Source organism: Nycticebus coucang, chromosome 4 (assembly GCF_027406575.1).
Source record: "Nycticebus coucang isolate mNycCou1 chromosome 4, mNycCou1.pri, whole genome shotgun sequence".
NCBI lineage: Eukaryota > Metazoa > Chordata > Mammalia > Primates > Lorisidae > Nycticebus > Nycticebus coucang.
Window position 1 is genome coordinate 25,162,109 of NC_069783.1, and position 13,973 is coordinate 25,176,081.

A 13,973-nucleotide genomic window follows, 5' to 3' on the forward strand; every position below is an offset into this window, starting at 1 on the left:
AAAAGAGGAGACAAAATCCAGCCTTAGCTCTCTCACGTCGCTGAAAGAGAAGAAGAGTCTCCACTTTTTCCTTTGCAGCAGTCATAAAAGATTAAAAATCCGTCATCCGGCTACTACGGAATCAGAGGTAAAAGGTTGTTCCTTCTGTGATTAGACAGGGTGGAGGAATTGTTACCCAGTTACTAAGGAAGAAGGAAGGGACTGTTCCCAGTTGCTATGGTGACAAGGTAAAAGCGTTCCCTCCGTACCGCTGTACATTTGTGAGGCGGTTTCTTCTTCTCGTTGCTGGGGTAATCTAGAGGGACTGTTCTCGTCGCCCCCACCTCCCGCCGCAGTTGCTAAGGCAAGGTGGAGGTAGGGGCTGTCCTCTGCTCGCCGCCCAGTTGCCGTGGAGACGGCGGGTGCCCTGGCCCCGCCCCGCTCGGACTGACAGCGGTGGCCGCATCGCGCCTGCGCAGTGCTCTCTTCCCCCGCAGTCTCTGTGCGTTGAAGCCGGAGACCGCGGCGGCCTCTGCTAGGACCCTCCGTCAGGGAGCCGCCGGCAGCAGCCGCAGCCGCAGCCGCAGCGCCCCCGCCGCCTGTCCCCTCCCCCGCTGCCTCCGCCGGAGCCGCCTCGCGCACTGTGAGTCCGGGCCGAAGCGACCGACGCTGTGGGGCTGAGTCAGCTGGAGGCCGGGGCCCGGGCTGGGGGAGGGGAACCGGGCTCCCCCCCGCCCCCGCCTCCCCACCGGCACCCCCGCCGGGCAACCGCGTCTCCCCTTGCCAGCCAGCTCCCCTCCATCCCTCTCTCCTGGCTCCCTGCGGCCTCCGCGGTCAGGCTTCCCCAGCCACTCCCCCTCCCATCCTTTGCTCCCTCCCCATCCACCTTGGGGGGGTCCTTCCCCACTAGAGGTGGCGCTGCCGCACCTTTGCCCTGGACTGATATTTTCTCCCAAACTACCCGTCCGCCCTTGTCCCTTCTCCTTACTCCTCGGGGCCTGAGATCTCCCGGCCTCTTTGGTTTTCCCCAATGATATGCCAGCAAGAGTGACAAGGGAGAGAGCGAGGGGAGACTTGGGGGGATGGGGAACATTCTGCTGGTCCAGACCTTGGGGCTTCGTGTTTCTTACCCACACGCTGCTGCCTGGCTGGTTTGGGGATGCAGGTCTGGACAGTTGTAACTGGCTGCTGAGACCTTGCGGGGCTTTCAGAATAGATTTTGCTGAGGATTCAGCCCCATCATTATCAGCTACTGTTTAATGAACACCCGCCTGTGCACGGTGGCCTGATAGTGGGCTGAGCTACTACTGCCCTGGCCCACGCTGCGGAGAGGGAGTAGAAGTGGTGGATCGAGGAGAGAAAAGCCTCAAGTTCCTGCGCTTCCGGTGTGGTGTTGTGAATAAGCATTTTGCAGTACTGTGTTAAATGAATTTTGTTTAAATTGCAGTACAACCTTGGTATAATGTGAGGTTTGGAAACAGGCCTGATACCCATAGGAAGTACTCACTGTTTGTATATTGAGGGGTTGTGGCAGAATTTGATCTCATATTCCTATAAATTACATTCGGTAACTAGGTAGTAGTGAGTTAATGAGTTTTAACATAACATGTTTGGAGAGGAGAGGAAGGAGAAAAACTGAGGTTTCTCCATGGTGTGGATGTGAGGCCTGGACACCCTGCCTGCTGTAGCTGTGTGTCTTCATAGGGACTGTCACCTGATAGGGGTTCTAGCATGTTTAGACAATTCCCAGGATTATGTTTGCATCCATCTACTTGCCCATCTTGCAGTCCCTAACCTTGGAACAGAGGATGATGCCAAACAGTTTTCTTTATCCATCAGAAACTAAGCTGAAGTCAGAGTTGGTGCCCACAGCCAGAAGCTCTTAATAAACATGCCTCAACTTGAGGGCTCCTAACTACTGTGTGTGAACCTCTTGTCAACTTCCTTGGATTCTTTTTTTTTTTTTTTCTGGTTTCCAGATTTCAGTGTGCTTTTAGAAAGTATGTGTAAATATAAGCCATTTCTACTGTGCAAGAGGCTTTGAGTTTTTTTACCCCAAATTGCAAAAGGAGTGGATAGTCCACTTCTAAAAATCATAGAGAAGGAGCCATTCTTTTGGAGTTTCTGGGGTTGCAGACAGTGAGAAGTAACTATTTCGGCCTTAACTTTGCTCAATCATGGCCCTATTGGCAGCCGCCTCAGAGCCACTCCCCACCCCCATGCCCATCAGATTAGTTTACAGTAGCAAAGACGGCTGTCGCCCTAGTTTTAAACATAGAGATGAAGTTCAGGAAAATTACAGCCCCCATCCAGCACTGCAGTTTCTTCTGTTTCGAATGCCAGTCCTGGGTTTGGCGGGATGCACCTGCCTGTGGTGCAAGGGGAACTCTGGGGCCTGAGAGTAACATTCCTTCTGTGTGGTCCTCTCTGTGTCGCATAGCTCACCGAAATACCGGAGCAGGGCAGGAGCAGACAGCTGTGCTGGAGAGCTGCTCCTCCTGGGCTGAGTGTATTTTGGGAATCAGCGATATTACTGTGGTGGAGGGTTGTGAATTAAGAAACAAGAAAATGTGTCAAGGCTAGATAGATCAGAAGGGTGTGAGTAAAATGTTCCTTTCTAGTTTGCTGTGGGATAGTACATTTTCAGAGCCTTAGAATGATTTTTATATGGATTGATTTGCCTTTGAATTCCATACCAGTGTTTGATGAGATAGTGATGGGATGCCTTTTAAACTGTTGCTTTTAGGAAATAGGACTAATACTTAATGCATTGCCTATCCAACTGCTATTGAATGTAGTTGTACAGACTGGGGAGAGGGACATGATTTGAACCAAGTTAGACCTAAATCTATGTAATGGATGTTGTAGTTTTGTACTTAATTATTTTACTTAAAATAATTTAACAGTACCAGATCAAAACATATATGTTGATTCCTGGGTGCCTCCTAATTTTAGAAACATTAACACAGGAAATGTCAAGACTTGAAGGAGAGATTTGTGTGTCTTAGACTTGAGAAAGGATGATATATATAATATTCCTGTGTGACAATGCCATTTCTGATCTACCATCCGAAGAGTGCATGGATTTTTGGGTTTCTTCAGGTCCTTTCTCCTACCCAGCCAACTTTATGGGGTTGTGTTTATAAGATGATTGGTTTTAATAGGGTACTCTCCAGAAACTGAGCCAACTAGCTGATAGCAAATAAATGTCTTATGCGTTATCCTTGAATTTGGCCGTGTAACATTGTTCAGAAGTTGAACAGAAAATATAATTTTTTTAAACAAGAATGCATCTGCCCTAATTTGCTTACAGACAACATTTGTAAAGATCCTAAGGACATGTGTCCCCCTCTCTGAGGATATTAAAATTGGAGAGGATAGTAAATGTTATACTTTAATGTCCTCATTTCTAGATTTTGACATGAGACACCAAGAGTTAAGTGACTTGCCCAGGGACACCCAACCAATGCAAAAAGTATGTAAAAAAACACTTCGTAAGCTGTGTACACCAAGCAAATGAATGTTGGTGGTTATTAGTGGGTGAGTCAGGATTAGATTTCCAGATTTCAGACTAGAGTTACCCTACAACACCATATTGTTTCATCCCTCATATTTAATGATCCAAAGGGTTTTCAAAAAATGATTTATAGTCTGTAATTAGCCCTGTAGACAAGGGCTTGTTTTATCATCTGAGATGTAACAAAGCCAGGCAAAATTTAGATGTCTGTCTAATTTAATATTTATTCCCTCCACCTTAAAAATGATAATTTTCTTCATACATTCCAACTTTAGGAAGGTCTTTCTTTTTTCAGTTTGCATCAACCAAGGGTATGCAAATGCAAAGTCGGGTATGTAAAGACTACTCCACTTCTTATCTGTGAGGCTGCTGCATTACAGAAAGCAAGGTGAAGAGGCAGAAAGGGGGCTGAGAGGAGGAGCCTACACATTGGGCAGCTGCTGGGTTATCTCCCAGCTCTCAGAATGTAACCTTGTGTAGTTCCTGGCAGCTGTAGGACTTTCTAAGCCCTATCCTTGGGAAAGTGAAGCAGTCTGACCCCTGGTAGCAGACAGACCTGAGTTCAAATTCCAGTCCTGCCACTTCCTGGCTTGTGACCATGTACGATTTATGTAACCTCTAAGTGCCAATTTCCTCATCTGTAAGTCTGGAATAATAACCATTTGTTTTGGTTGTTGTGAAGATTAGGTGAAAGAAAGCATGTAGAGTACTTGCTTAATAAGAGACAGCAATCATTCTGTTTACTAACATATGATTAGATAGCAATCATTAATTTACTAACTAATATATGAAATAACAGTAATGCTTTCAAAATTTTATTGTAACTTAAGTCCGTCTTACATTCTCAATTCAGTAGCCCCCATCTCTTGGTAGCCCTCTTGGTGTGTTAGACATGCACAGAGATATGTGTCCTGTAAAGACTGACACTGAAGTATTATTTCAACTGCCAAACTAGGAGTATATGAAATGCCCTTTTTCCTCCATGGCCTGGTTATCTGAAAGGCTGTCAGGACAGGAGCTCTGGAAGAGCACACAGACTTGGAATGTGTGGTGCGTTCTGGGGAGGCCAGTCTGGAGAATGATCTTAATTTTAAATAGAAAAGCTGGTGAGCTATAGCTTGTGAGTAGAGCTCACATGGCCTTCATTCTCAGATGAGCTTCTGCACCCCTGAGACCAGGGGCAGGGGAGAGGAGCTATTCATTTTAGGAGGAAAACCTCCTCTCTAGTGAGCAGAGAGAAAGGAAGGTCATTTGGATGGGTGCAGTTACAAACAGGCTCAAGCTAGAGACCACCAAGCAATTAAAGAGCTGGGGTAAGCCATTCAGGGGGAGCACAAATGAATTTAAATTCCTAGATAAATTTTATTGGGGAAGAAAATACCCATGTATAGACCATCTAAGGATTGAAAAGATAAACACTGTGTTTACTGCTAGGAGGAGGGATTTGGGTGTGGGAGAGGGAAAAGGAGACTCAAAGGGAAACTTTCACTTTATTTTTACTTTTTTATTTTTTTGTGACAGAGTCTTACTCTGTGTCCTGGATAGAGTGCTGTGGCATCCTAACTCACAGCAAACTCAAACTCTTGGGCTCAAGGGATCCCCTTGCCTCAACCTCCCAACTAACTGGGACTACAAGTGCCTGCCACAGCACCTGGTTAGTTTTTCTATTTTTTAGTAGAGACGAGGTCTCACTTTTACTCAGGCTGGTCTCAAACTCCTGAGCTCAGGAGATCCACTTGCCCCAGCCTTCCAGGGTGCTAGGATTACAGGCGTGAGCCACCCTGCCTGGTGGCTCACACCAGCCTGGGAACTTTTACTTTATATGCTTTCATATTTGACTTGTAAAAAGCAGGTATGCTTTTGTAATTTAATGAAGACCAAATAGGCTGTTTGATAAATGCATTTTGTTTCAGAAAAAGCAAATGCCTTTACTTGGAGCTTCCAATGCCTAGGACAGATAGACTGCTTCAAGCAGACCAAGGCAGTTTGTAGCAGACCAGGCCCGAGAGAGGGTTGGACCCTCCAAAGTTAATGGACTACCTGTCTCACCACCTCTTCCCAGTCTTTTCATTGCCTTCTTGAGAATAGTCCCCCTCCTTCTCTTGACCAGCTGAAGCAATCATTACTATTGTAATAAACTAATTTAATTTTTAGTTATTGATGAAAATAGCATCTGATCATACATTATGGAAAATCCGTGCCCCTTACTAACATCAACAGGGCTTGAAGTTTAAAGGGACCCCAGCTGAAATGCTGGCATACTCTGTTCTGGAGCAGAGGTCTGTTCTGGAGCTAAGTTCTAGATCAGGCCTGGCTGGTACAGTATGCCTTTCACATAGTGATTTATTAACTGCTTCTGGTAGGAATTATGTATAAACTATGATAAAATCATTGAGAATTGTTGGGCTTTTACTTTTGTCATAAGGTGACCAACTGTGTTTTCTAACCAGATGTCCTGTTTATTATAGAAAGATGACACACCTATCATTTGGACATGTGCTTTGGGTTGCTTACCCAGAAGTTAGGATGAGTAACTCACATTCTGTCACCCAGTCATTCTTTTGGCCAGGAGTACAAATTTGTGTGACAGTTGGCCAAGGTTGGTTAGGCATCTTATCACCAAGGATAGTTTTTCCTCTGTGTACAATTGACTGACCAATATTAGCTTTAGCCCAGATCTTGTTTTTACTAGCACTATGCCCTTCCAATTTTGCTAAACTGACCAGATGTTGTTACCCAACTACTTAGCATAGCATAGGTATTTTAAGCTCTGGACACTTCATTTGCCTCAAGTAAATAAGGACTTTGCCTGTCTAAAAAGCTTTGACTCTGACTCCATGCAAAATGATTTATTTTCCCCTGTAACTATTTCTTATATATAGGAGACACATACCACTTGTGTGATATCTTCAAAATAACTGAGCGAGAAGCATGGCTTCAAATCTGCCTGGTAGTTTTGACTATATATATATAAATCAAACATATATGTTTGATATCCTTAAAAGGATTCATATCCTTAGACCAGAAATTAACATTCTAGGAATAGTTAGAAAACCAAAAGTGTATATAAAAATACTTATATAAGAATTTTGGGGTTTTTTTTGAGACAGAGTCTAACTCAGTTGTCCTGGGTTGAGTGCCATGGTGTCCTAGCTCACAGCAACCCAAACTCTTGGGCTCTAGCAATTAATTCTCTTGCCTCAGCCTCCCAAGTAGCCGGGACTACAGGTGCTTGCCACAATGCCTAGCTATATATTTTTTTTTAGAATGGGTCTCACTCTTGTTCAGGCTGGTCTTGAACTCCCCAACTCAGGCAATCCACCCGCCATGGCCTCCCAGAGTGCTAGGATTACAGGCATGAGCCACCGCGCCCGGCCCAAGAATTTTATTCATGCAACATTATTAATAATATCAAACATTAAAAACAGTCCAAAGAGTTAATACCTAGGAATTGATCAGATTCACCTGTATAAAATACTGCACAGGCATTAAAAACATTTGTAGAAGAATATTTATTGATACCAGAACTTCTTATATAATCAATTTAAAAAAGCCTATACAAAATAGTATTTGAAGATAATGCCATGTTTATAAAGAAAAATATGAAAAATACCAGAAGAGGCATATGTCAAATAATTATCTTTGAGTAAATGTATTACAAGTGAATGACTTCTTTTCTCAGTACCTTTCAGTGTTTTCTGAATTGAAGCCCTCTGCAGGACCAGGACTTTTTTTTTTGCATTAATCAACTATAAATTACATTTTAAAACTAGTAATAGATTCCATGTAGTAGAGCAATCTCAGAAAATCACAAGGCAATTAATTTTTCAATAGTATTTGGTTTCACTAGTGTCATGATTAGTGGTAAACCTTCTCACAGGTATCTCTTTAGATAGTTATTTCCTTCTTTGAGCGAAAAATATGTCTGAAGTATTATTGTATGGATAATGTGATTTGAAAATCTCTCAATTCAAATAAGATGTAAAAAAATAAATTATGAAAACCCAGTGGGTCTTAAGATAATCTTCTTTGCCTCTTTACTATTTAATTTTATCAGCCCATGTATACTGCAGGGCTCTCTTTTGGGAAACCTTTCTTTCCCTCGTGTCTTTTCAGATTCTTTGGATTTCCAGTTTTCCAGGGGCCTTTTTTTGAGTCTTTTCATTATGTTTGAGTGGTTGTATACCTGTCTGAACTGTTTGTTTTACAACTCTGCCCAGGCCTGCTATAGCCGCCTTCTCCCTGTGTTCTTTGTCACATTCTGATCAGCCGTCAGCTCAGAGGCCCCTGTTTTTCCAGGGATGGAGAAAGTTAGGTGTCCATCGGTGACCACCCAGTGAATGCAAGCCCTTTGCAGGACCAGGCTAAGCAGCTCTCTCTTTGCTATACCTGGTACACAGAGCTGCTAACTATACTGAGAGAGGTGCCTCCATGGCCCAGTCCAGTGGACTGCTACCTGCCTTCTACCAGTAGTGGACTCTGTCCAACTCTGAGCACTCATGTGCATCTGGCTTCCTCCTGGGGATCCGGGACTTAGAGTTGAGGGACATATGGCCTTTCCCACAGCTTGGCCTGTGCTGCAATAAATGTTTGCTAAGCAGGATCTGCCTCTTCTTCCAAATGGTTCTGACTACCCAAACACTTGTCCCAGATGGGGTAGAGGCCTTCCCTGCTGCCTGAAATCATTAGTGAACAAATCTTTGGGTATGGTTGGCTAGAGGAGCTCAACCACTTAAGAGAGAGTGACTGTCGGAGCAGTCATCTCATCTTTTTTTTTGGACAAGGTCTCACTCTGTTACCCTAAGATAGGGTGCAACAGAGTCATCATAGCTCTTACACTTCTGGGCTCAAGTGATCCTCCTGCCTCAACCTCCTGAGTAGCTGAGACTATAGACACATGCCACCTTGCCCAGCTTATTTTTCTATTTTTTTGTAGAGATGGGTCTTGCTCTTGATCACACGGGTCTCAAACTCCTGACCTCAAGCAGTCTTCCCACTTTTTGGCCTCCCAAAGTGCTAGTATTACAGGCATGGGCCACCACGCCCGGCCAGTCATCTCATCTTGTGGGCATTGTTATCCTGGTCACTTTGTAATTTAAATGTGTTTACTGAGAAATGAAATCTTAGCTGCTTTTGAGTCAGCAAGATCATAGTTGGGACTAATGTGTGTTGTTGTCATGTGAAAGGGGCAGGTCTTGGACCACTAGATGAAATTAAATATCCTTTCCCATGTGAGGAGTGTTTGGCTGAAGGTTTATCTACAGTAGGGTAATATGTACTGTGTAGCTAGATTTTTCTGCAACACCAGGCTCTTGGAAGCTAGCCACCACCCCATACCCCTCTCTCCTTTCAGGTTATTGCCACTTTTCAAGGACTCTGATTTGGTCTTTGATATGTTCTGATTTTAGATGAGTAGAATTTGTAGCTGAAAGCTCCTAATTTTGGCATCCTATTAGCACTCTTAAGTGACAGGACCACTGCTAAATGCAGAAATGTGTTATCCCAGCCCTCACATAGCAGGATATAATGTCTTCAGATGACTTGATAAGACCTGTATTCCCCAGGAAGTATAATTTCCAGGGTTTAGAGATTATTCTTATACATTTGCATATCATCTTCACAAAGCCTTATTCTAAGTATGCTCTCAAAAAATATTCACCAAGTCCTTTCTCTGTTTTGTATTATTAGTCACTATGGGATATGAAAGAAATGAGACTCAACCCCTGTCCAAGAGGAGACAGTAGTCTGGTGCGGAATAAAAGATGTGTATGTGGAATATTGTATATGTGACAATGTTGCACATCAGTAACATGTCTTTGGTGCTTTGTTGTGTAAGACATATATAAGACATGCATAGGAATTCACCTAATATTCTGATAAAAGAGTTGGATACAGAATTGTATGTCACTACAACGTAAGGAGATGGAAACCCTTTCAGCGATGGGAAAGGGTACTTTGATAGACCAGAAGGAAGGGTCACGCCGAGCCTATAAAAGCCAGGAAGACTTCATGTAAGGAGGCTCACTGTAGCTGGGTGTGGGAGATAACACAGAAGCTCAGCAGAGGACAGCCAAATGAGAAAGTCAGGCAGCAGCTACTCAGGAGGCCAAGGCAAGAGGATCGCTTGAGCCAATGTTTGAGGTTGCTGTGAGCTATGATGCCACAGTGCTCTACCAAGGAGGACAAAGTGAGACTCTGCCTCAAAAAAAAAAAAGAAGGAGAAGAGAGAGAGTCAGGCAGGAGATGAAAAGAAGAACGTCGTAGGTGCTATTGATACTATAGAGTCTAAAGTCAAAAGGGATTTTGAGAGAAAGATAATCATTGAAAACTGGAGTAATTGGAAAAGACTTCACTAAGGAAGCAGAACCTGACCTTGCTCTGAGGATGAGCAGGCTGTGAGGAGACAGAACTCCAGAGGGGCTTTCCACTAGGCGAGGTGCAGGCTTCAGCAAAGGAATGCTGTGGTGCAAGTGTGGTGAGAACTGTAATCAGAGCACTCTGACCAGATCAAGGGTGCAAGCTGGTTTTGAGTTTTGGAGAATATTTGTGACATTAACCAGAAATTAGGAAGTTTTAAGATACAATTTAGAGATGAGTTTAGTTTTAGACATGGAGAACTAGGAACAGTGTGACAATGGGGTATGACAGTGGGGACATCCAAGTGCAGTGGCCACATACACACATAGAACCAGAAGCTTAGTGCAAGGCAGGGACTGGAGCTGTAGACATGGAGAGTCAGTAGCACAGAGGAAGGCTGGCTTCCCTCAAAGGGAATCTCTCCAGAGGTTTTGTGTGCAGAATACAAAGACCAGATCCCAAAGTAATAAACTTTGAGAATTGTCCATAGTTTAGAAAAAAGGGACAAGATGTGGGGAAATTAGGATGGTTTAGTGGCAAGGAAAGAGAAAATGTTAAGAAGAGAGCTTCAGTCTTGCTGATTTAACTAGATGGGGGCTTTAACTAGAAGAATGTCATGATGGTTGTTCAGGATGTTAGTTCAGTAAAATATCAGAGATGGAAGCCAGATGGTATAGGGTTAAGGAGAAAACTGATAGAGCAAAATAGAGGCAATGGATGGTCACTAGAGAATAGAAATAGGGAAGGGAAGAAAAGTAGTAACAGAAAGAAGCAATAGGATCACACCTGTAATCCCAGCACTTTGGAGGCTGAGGCAGGAGGATCACTTGAACCCAGGAGTTGAAGACCAGCCTGGGCATCACAGCAAGACCTCCATCTCCATAAAAAATGAAAAAAAAATGAGCCAGACACAGTAGCTCATGCCTGTAGTCCCTACCTACTCAGGAGGCTGAGGCAGAAGAATTGAGACTGCAGTAAGCTATGATCATGCGACTGTACTCAGCTTAGGTGACAGAATGAGACTCTATCTTTAAAAAAAAAAAAAGGGGGGGGGGAGGCCGTATCTGTGGCTCAAAGGAGTAGGGCGCTGGCCCCATGTTCTGGAGGTGGCGGGTTCAAACCTGGCCCCGGTCAAAAACTGCAAAAATAAATAAATAAATAAATATAAAATAAAATAAAATGCAGCAATAGGATCAAATTTTTATCGTTATAAAATCTATTCTTCATCAGCAAACATACATAGAATTGTGATAAGTATGGTTCTTAAAATACATTTTGTATGTTAAGATATGGTTTACCTATAGATCTCTCTGTATTAACATAATCCAGGCGATGCCTGTGGCTCAAAGGAATAGGGTGCCGGCCCCATATGCCGGAGGTGGCGGGTTCAAACCCGGCCCCGGCCAAAAACTGCAAACCTCCCCCCCAAAAAAAACATAATCCATTTTCCCCCTGAGGCAGTCTGACTCTGTTGCCCCAGGCTAAAGGGCCCTGGCATCAGTTTAGTTGTCTCAAGACACTATACCCTACAGTCTAGTTCACTGCAACCTCAAACTCCTGGGTTCAGGTGTTTGAGTAGTTGGTACTATAAGTGCCCACTACAATGCCCAGCTAATTTTTTCTATTATAGTAGAGATAGGGTCTCTCTCTTGCTCAGGCTGGTCTTGAACTTCCAAGCTCAAGGGCTCCTCCCACCTGGGTCTCTCCGAGTACTAGGATTACAGGTGTGAGCCACCATGCCCAGCTAGTCCATATATTTGTAACTCCAAATGTTTCTTTCTCTCTGTTGTATCCCATCATACTGATATCAAATATGCTGCTTAATCATCAACCTGTTATTAGGCAATTGGGGTATTTCCAACATTTTGCAAGTGTAAATATCTCTGTTCTGAACATTACTGTAAAAGTGACATTTTTTCCTTTGGTAGATTATTTCTTTAGGGTATATTTCATACAGTGGAATTGCAGAGGCAAAAGATACAGTGTGTGTTTTGTTTTGTTGGGGGTTTTTTGAGACAGAGTCTCACTGTGTCGCCCTGGGTAGAGTGCCGTGACGTCACAGCTCACAGCAACCTCAAACTGTTGGGCTTAAGCGATTCTCTTGCCTCAGCCTCCCTAGTAGCTGGGACTACAGGCGCCTGCCACAACGCCTGGCTATTTTGTTGTTGTTGTTGTTGTTGTTATTGTTGTTTAGCAGGCCAGGGCCAGGTTTGAACCTGCCAGTCCCAGTGTATGTGGCCAGAGCCCTAACCACTGAGTACAGGCACTGAGCCAGTACAGTGTGCTTTTAAAAACAGATTTTTTTTTTTCTATTTTTAGTTGAAACAGGGTCTCACTCTTTCTCAGCCTGGTCTCAAACTCCTGAGCTCAAGCAATCCACCTGCCTCAGCCTCCCAGAGTGCTAGAATTATAGGTGTGAGCCCCTATGCCCGGCCTAAAAACAGATTTATTGTTTGAACACCACATTGTTCTCTGTGGTGATCCAGCCAATAAGAGTTTGGTATTGACTTAGAATGATTTTTGATTAGAAGGAGGTCTGAGCACGTTTAATGTCAGAAAGAAGAAGGGTTATTTGAGGAAAACAGTCCAGGTACTAGAGAGAAAGGGAGCAAAATGGAATGAACCTCTTTAGGATTCCAGTGAAGGATTAACATTGAGGAGAAGGTATGGCTCTTTCTACCCCCTGACTTGTAGGATGAAGTCTAGGAGAGTTGGCTGAAGTTCCTTCTAAGAAAAGACCTTTATTTCTTCATTTAAATAGAGCCAAGACCACTTGCTGAGGTGGGAGGTAGGGGGATAGCAGTGGGAGATTGAGGTCTTAAAGGTCTTAATTAACCACAGTGAGGAATGAGTCTGGGCATACAAGAAATGAATGAAAGTCTTGTTCTGCAGGGGTGAGGACTGAGTTGGACCCATGAATTCATAATGGGCTAAGTCTTTAAAGTCCTCTGGCCTGGAGAAGCAGCTGGGGCGGGCACCAGGATGGGGGGTTGCTTGGCATATTTAGGGCAAAATTTCTGAGGAGGCAGAATTTAAGATGGCAGTGAAGCAGCTGGCCCTGAGGCCAGAGGTGGAGGGAAGGGCCACAGATCTAAGCTGGGTGTTGGTTGTCAGCCAGAGTGAGGAGGCAGAGGAGTTACAGGCTCCATTGAGAACAGAAAACAGGTTTGGAATGCGAGGGATGAGCGATAAGGATGTTATTGACAGGGGAAGAATTTAATTTTAATTTTAAAATTTGGCAGAGGCTGTTTTGACTTTTATCGCTGTATAATGTTTGGATGTTTTTTATATGGGCACATGTAACCAGTAGCACTTTTTAAATAAAGATTTGAAGGCCCAGTGTGGTGGCTCATGCCTGTAATCCTAGCACTCTGGGAGGCCGAAGCCAGTGGATTGCTTGGTTCACAGGTTTGAGATCAGCCTTAGCAAAAGTGAGACCCCTGTCTCTACTAAAAATAGAAAAACTGAGGCAAGAGGATCACTTGAGACCAAGAGTTGGAGGTTGCTGTGAGCTATGACGCCATGGCATTCTACCCAGGGTGACAGCTTGAGACTCTGTCTCAAAAAAAATAAAATAAAACAAATAAATAAATAAATATTTGAAATCTCCAGAGTAGAGCTGTGCCCTCAGGATGTGGCTGGGTCGCTCTGAGATGGATGGAAGAGAAATGAAGATGCAGGAGGGTTGTGATGTATAACTTGATAAGGTGTTCTGTCTGTGAGGAGCCTCCACTTGTCAGCCAGTAGCTCTTGTCACTATAGAGTGGTGCCCAACCACCAGCCTATATGTACCTACACTCTAGTAGTGTTTAAAGCCCAAGCAGGCCAGCTGTCCCTATAATTGATTGACGGTCATATCCTAGACATGTTGTTGTGTGGGTCCAGCTGTTTCCAGCTCTCTGACCAGGTGCCCCAGTGAGCCATTCCTCACTGGCCTCTGGGATGGAGGTTCTTGCTGGGAATGCAGTTCTGTGAGTGGAATGTGGGTTCCAGCCCTCACTTATCCTCTCTGCTAGGTGCTTTGTGCCATGTACAAACTGTGTGACTGTAGATAGCAGTTATATCTGTGTACTTCTTTTTCTCTTGCCTGTTATGAAACTTGACTTAAGCCCTGGCCTTC

At 44.1% G+C, this 13,973-nt stretch overlaps 1 protein-coding gene across 2 annotated transcripts in view; it reads left to right on the top strand.

The window, feature by feature from the left end:
• Window positions 1–211: 211 nt before the first annotated feature.
• Window positions 212–13,973, top strand: part of MAPRE3 (microtubule associated protein RP/EB family member 3) — a 59,070-nt gene continuing 45,308 nt past the window's right edge. For both annotated transcript variants that reach the window (XM_053588679.1, XM_053588680.1), the window contains exon 1: window positions 212–622. The gene's annotated coding sequence lies outside the window, so the exon portion shown is untranslated. The remainder of the gene's footprint in view (window positions 623–13,973) is intronic.